The sequence below is a fragment of the Lathyrus oleraceus genome, chromosome 5, assembly GCF_024323335.1.
Source record: "Lathyrus oleraceus cultivar Zhongwan6 chromosome 5, CAAS_Psat_ZW6_1.0, whole genome shotgun sequence".
Classification (NCBI taxonomy): Eukaryota; Viridiplantae; Streptophyta; class Magnoliopsida; order Fabales; family Fabaceae; genus Lathyrus; species Lathyrus oleraceus.
In genome coordinates, this window is record NC_066583.1 from 218,375,504 (window position 1) to 218,382,105 (window position 6,602).

Below are 6,602 nucleotides of genomic sequence, written 5' to 3' on the forward strand. Positions count from 1 at the left end.
CTAAGATCTAGGGGATCAGATCAAAAAGCTAAGATGGGGTTTGCATGCATGGGGTCTCCATCCTTTTTTACTGATGGCCAATCGTGTGTTGATAGGTGGTCAACTTATTATTAAAAAAAACTAGTTTTAAAAACTAGAGAAAGAGTAAAATCAAATCAAACTCATAATTTTCCCTCTGTCTTTCATGCTATGTTCATCATCCTTGATGAATATTCATAAAAATTCCATAAATCTCATCTTATATCTATCTATATCTATCTATCCATATATATATATATATATATATATATATATATATATATAGAGAGAGAGAGAGAGAGAGAGAGAGAGAGAGAGAGAGAGAGAGAGAGAGAGAAAGAGTAAAATCAAATCAAACTCATAATTCTCCCTCTGTCTTTCATGCTATGTTCATCATCCTTGATGAATATTCATAAAAATTCCATAAATCTCATCTTATATCTATCTATATCTATCTATCCATATATATATATATATATATATATATATATATATATATATATATATATATATATATATATATCCAAACCAAATCAACACGAATTCATACATAAATAACAGCAAACACTTATAAATATGGGGAAACATGTGGTATGAAGCCTAGAAACCCTAATTCAACAGATCAATCAATTAAAACGATTTAAAGAGAATCGGAGAAAGATTTTATGGGGGGAACGAATAACAATCAAGTAGGAAGCATGAATCAACAAGTAAAACGAAAGAACAAAAGGCAAAATCTAACCGACCGGGATCTGGAATTTCCAGATTCCGACCGACCATCAAAACTTCGGCAAAGGTATTTCTGCTTGACTTTCAATCGTTTTTTTCTCTTATTCTCCCTTTAACCCTTCAACGTTCTTCATCTTCTACTTTTCTTCTAAAAACTCTAAGTCTATGCTTCTGTTGAGATTATATGAGGTTCAAATGGCGGTGAGGTGAAGCTATGGTGAAGGTCTCAAGGTATACTTTGAAGATGATGGAAGGGTGGTTCAAATTGGAGACTCGGTTCAGTCTTGAATATTCTTTACTATGAAGAAAAATTCTTAGGGACCTTTACTTTATTTTTCAATGTTGTGTCAATATTGTTGGATCCATTACTGTTGCTCAGTGAGTGATTACTTTTAGCATTTTTAGGGAGGATTAGCGTTTAATTCTTGAGTGTGTGAGCTTGGTAAGCATGTGAGGTTTAAAGATATTTTGAAAGGAATTGTTTGTAAAATCATGTGAGCTAGGCGGTGAGTGTGAAGTTTGTTGAAAGCTGTAATTTGAGAGGGAAGAGCTAAAGATTTTCCATTGATTTTATGGAGTGGAGAGGTGGAAATTGATTGGTAGTTTGCGTAGCCATGCGAAGGTTGCAATTATGTAATTCTCTCATATAACAAACTCAATGTAATGCAAATTTAAATCTAATGAAATTTACATTCAATTTTGTCATTTTGTGTTCAATTCAATTTTATTTTGTTAATTTTTTTTTTTTGAATTTGATCTTGATGAAAATGTGTGTGATGGTGATGAAAAACGTGGGACGAGCTTGTGTGATCCAACGTACAAGTGTAATTTCAACTTGTAACAATTCAAATGTGAATGAGATACATGTTTAAATTAAATGCAAAATTTGTTTTGGTCTTCTTATTTTATTATTTTCAAATTGAATTTGATGAAGATATTAATCTATGTGATGATTCAAATGAAAGGAAATCAATTTACATTTCAAATTCAACATGGAATGTATATGACTTAGTTGAAAAATCAAAATATTGGTTCAATTTCACAATTAACATTCAGATAACAGTTCAATTTACTTTACCTTGGTTTTATTGACTTTATTTTGAATTAGGAAAATAAAAATAAAATCATGAACTTGGTAGAAAGAAACATGAGGTTCATATTGATTTGATTCCACAAGTTGCTCTGGTCACAATCTTTTTAGTTTGCAAATAATCACAAATATTATGAGACATAGACCAAAGGTTCAATTGGAAACAAATTGCCTCTTTCTTTTCCTTTGAGAATAACAACATTGAGAATAATGATGAAATGGTGTACCCTAAGCAACTTCAAAAAGGATTAATCCTGTATCATGTGAATGTATGATACATGAAATGGACAAATGACCCATCATATGTACTTGGTATTTATGTATTTTGCTTTAATAGTGTAACATCAGGATGGGTTTTCAGTTGTTTGATGTTTTCTTGAAAGTTGTTGGATTTATTTCTTTATGTTGGAACTAAGTTGTTTTATAAAAGTATGAGATGTTTATGTTCAATTGTTGATGTTTTATTTTCGCTGCTTGAATTTTTAGTTGAGAATGATGTTTTATGAGAGAGATGTGACACCCTATATTGATTTTAAAATAAATAATTTGCATGATCTTTTTAAATAAGAGTTTTTTGGGTTAGTGTGTTACACTTCACATAGATATTAAGTCAAGCCATAGTTCCACTCTTGATAATTATATAAGATTGATACACCACATATCTAAGTTTATACATAAAATCTCTATGAGCAAAGTCTAACTTATGTGGAATACAATTAATGCAATTATGCAATATATGCAATAGAGATATTAATGGATGCTAGTAAAATAAAGGAGTTACAAGAATAAGAAAAGATACAGAGAGATATATAATGGTTCAGTGTTCGTCCTCTCTTTTCATAGTCGACTCTTCAATGGTGTTAATTAACCACAGAAAAATATTCACGAGCTTCCACTATTTTGATAAGTTTGATACGAACATTTTGGTTATTGATAAGTGATTTTTGCATCATTTTTATTAGTTATTTAACTTCTTCATTTTCCCCTTTTTTTGTCTGATTTACCTTTTTTTTATCATCTTTTATGCTTTGGTAATGTGTTTTTGATGTTTTCAGGCTTTAGTAATTATCACGGCCGAAAAAAGAGCTAAAACGAGCAAAGTGCGAAAAAAAGAGAAAAATGTAATTTCTTCCATACAAAAACCAGAGGCCTCCTACGGCCACCCGTAGAAACTGCTACCTGTCGTAGCAGGCATACGTGCCCTCCATCGGTTATTTCTTTTTCTAGTTCAAGTTATTACTATTTTAGGACTTTTGCATCTTCTAATTTGAGATATTTCCTAATGTAATAAGCATTGATCACACAGATTTAGTTCATTGTTATAAATTTTGTTATAAAAACTCAGAGGTAACCTTGAGTTGAGAATCCATTTTTTATTCTAAGTTTTGACGTATTTTACTTTTCCAAGCTATGTACTCAAGTCTCCATTGAAGCATTAGATCAAGTTTAATTTAAAGTAATTTCTTGTTAGTCATGTTCGATTTATCTCTTTCATTACAATTGTTATATTGTTTCAGTTGTTTATTATGATTTCAATCTTAAATATTGCTCTGATTATGCTATTCCTCACCATAAGTGAGTAGTCCACTAGGGACTAAGGGACATGGGGCTTATCTCATGACTGTTCATATGATCCATCACAAGTCGATTACGATATTTTTTGTTCATTATTATTTTAATATCTAAATTCTGTCATTCCAACCCTTATATGAAAGTAAATAGTTCTCAGGTACTGATCATAGTCTGAAAGAATATGTATCGGTACCCGAGCGCAGTTTCTTAAACAATCGAGTCCAATACAATGAAAGTGCTTAGATGAGATTGAGAAACGTCTCATTTTTATAGTTGTGCAAAAGTAACAAATATTTGACAAATAATTTGACTGTGTGAAAGTGGACGAATTATTCATCATCAATAGGTTAACACGCTGGCGAAAGTAGGTGTTGCCCATATTTATCTTTTTTCTACAAGTCGTGTCAAAATTCTCATAATAGAAGTGAATTGGATCATACGGAGATGTCAGAGTAAAAATTATGGGCCTAAGTTCTATTTGTTTCATCATAATTTAAGTGATTTTCATTTAAGCTATTTTTCTAAAAAATGCTTTTTAAATAAGTTATTTTATAAAACCTCAAGTTTTAGTCACCTTAGATATACATTGATAGAACGAAGTTCGGTACTCAATTCATTGGTCCTTGTGGTTCAATAATCTTTTACTACTTTGCACAGTCGTGCACTTGCGGTGTGTCAAGTTTTTGGTGCCGTTGTCAAGTTTCTGTTTAGTCACCGAATAGACTAGAGTTTCATTTTTTTCTTTTTATTTTGATATAGTTCTAGCCACCCTTGCATCCGAAGAACTCGTTTTGTTGAGAATTTAGTCGCACTTGTGAATGAAATCGAATGTTTCTTACATGAGAGACGCCAAATTCTAAGACATCGAGATATGGTTGATCAAGTAGTTGACACTAGGCCTCTTAAGGAGTATGTGATTCCTACTAAAGAGAAACCACACTATAATATTGCGCACCCGCTGATTGCAGGAAATAATTTTGAACTTAAACCATCTTTGATAGGTATGTTGCAACAAAACTAATTTATTAGGTTGCCATCTAATAACCCAAACCTTCACTTATTTATCTTTGTTGACAGTTGTGATACTATAAAAGTTGATGGCGTTGACCAAAAGTTCATCTGCCTCAGGTTATTCTATTTCTCTTTGAGAGATTGTTTATGGGCTTGACTTCAATCCTTGCCCGACAATTTGATAACTTCTTTATCTCAGTTGAAAGTGGCCTTCCTTGCACAGTATTTTCTGCCAAGCAAAACGGCCCAAGTTAGAAACGAGATTAATCGTTTTAGGCAGGAAGAGGGGGAATATTTGTTTGATGCATGAGAGAATTATAAGGATTTATTGATTTTGTGCCCATTCCACGGGCTCTAAAAGTGGATGATTATTCATACTTTTTATAATGGTCTCCTTTACTCCACAAGGATGACCTTAGATGCGACTTTTGGCAGAGCCCTCATGAATACCCCTCAAGATGTCGCATATAATTTGATATAGGAAATGGCTAAGAACCCCCACTCGTGGGGGAGCATGCGATAAGTCTCCATTAAATCTATCCCAAAGACCAGTGGGCTTTGTGAGGTAAATGTGTTTGACCATATCAACACCAAGGTGGATGCTCTCTACCAAAAAATTGATAGTTTGAGCATCACACCTCCCGCACATGTATAACCTATCCATGTTACTTCGTTTTCCCCCGTCACTTTCTACTGTGAAATATGCAGAATAAATGGACACACTGATAAAGATTGTCAGGTGATCCTCGCTGGAGGATCCATCCAAGAAAATGCTAATTTTATGAATAATAAGCAACGAAACAATATGTATTCTAACACTTATAACCTAGGGTGGCGAAATCACCTAAATTTCTCCTATAGGAACAACCACCCTCATCAAGCTATGAGACCACCAGGTTTCCAAAAGGCTATGCCAACTAAGAAGTCTAACTTAGAAATTTTGATGGAAAACTTCGTGATGGCACAAACTTGTCAAAACGATGAATTTAGAAATCAAAACCTCCTCACTAATGAGGCACTTAGGCAGTTGACCACCAAAATTATCACTTTTGCTACCCATAATAAGATGTATGAGACTCAAATCTTCTAAGTTGTACAATAATAAGCTTCTACTTTTGTCCCTCTAGGATCATTTCTAGGGCAACTCGAGTAAAATCCTAGGGGCAATTGAATGTTGTGATAACCTGTAGTGGTAAGCAAGTGGTTAGTTCTTATGAGAGAGAAAAAGAGGTTGATGAGAATGAACCAACACCACCGGAAAAGGAGATTGTTAAAGAGGTTGAGAAAGAGGCACCATATGTTGCTCCTCCTCCCTACAAATAAACCATCCCATTCCCACAAAGGCTTATAAAGGCTAAAGTGGATGCCTGGTTTAAAACTTTTGTGGAACTCCTTAAGAAGATCCACCTCAATGTGAATTTTACTAAGGTATTAAATCAAATTCCATCTTATGCTAAATTCCTAAAAGATTTTATATCTAACAAAAGGAAATTAGAGGACCATGAAATTATGGCTATGACTCTTGATAGTAGTGTTGTGATTCAATGTATGGTGATCTCTAAGCTTAAGGATCCAGGGAGTTTTTCTATCCCTTTTCAAATATGCACCATGAACTTTTAGAGATCACTTTGTGATTTAGGGGCCAGCGTTATCCCGATGCCCTTATCTGTGTACAAGAAGTTTGACATGGGTGAGATGAAACTGACAAATGTGTCTCTACAACTAGTAGATATATCAATCAAGTACCCTGTAGGCGTGTTAGAGAATATTTCGGTGAGAGTAAGAGAGTGATATGTGCTGGTAGACTTTGTCATAATGGATACCGATGAGGATTCCCAAATCCCGATACTCTTATGTAGACCCTTCTTAGCTACGACGGGACCATCATTCATGTTAAGAGAGGGAGGTTAAGTTTTAAGGTAAGAGAAGAGAAAATAGAGTTTATATTGGCAAAACTAATGAAAAACCCTTCATTGAGGGATTCTTGTTGTTTAGTGGATTTAATCACCGGTTGTGTTCAAGAGAGCGCATCAAAGTCTCCCCCGAACAATAATTTGGAAGGGTGTTTGTTTGGCAGTGCCAAGATTGATAAAAAAAATATCGAAGCTAAGGTTTATGGGGAAGTTTTGGAAAAAATTCCAATTTCAATTGACCAAAGAATTGAAAGTCTTGTAACATAAAG

The 6,602-nt window shown here is 33.7% G+C and overlaps 1 non-coding gene across 1 annotated transcript; it reads right to left on the bottom strand.

The window, feature by feature from the left end:
- Window positions 1-4,669: 4,669 nt before the first annotated feature.
- On the bottom strand, window positions 4,670-4,774 carry LOC127089543 (small nucleolar RNA R71). The gene has a single exon (XR_007791123.1). It is a non-coding gene; the product is annotated as a small nucleolar RNA R71 (small nucleolar RNA).
- Between the last annotated feature and the right edge of the window lie 1,828 nt (window positions 4,775-6,602).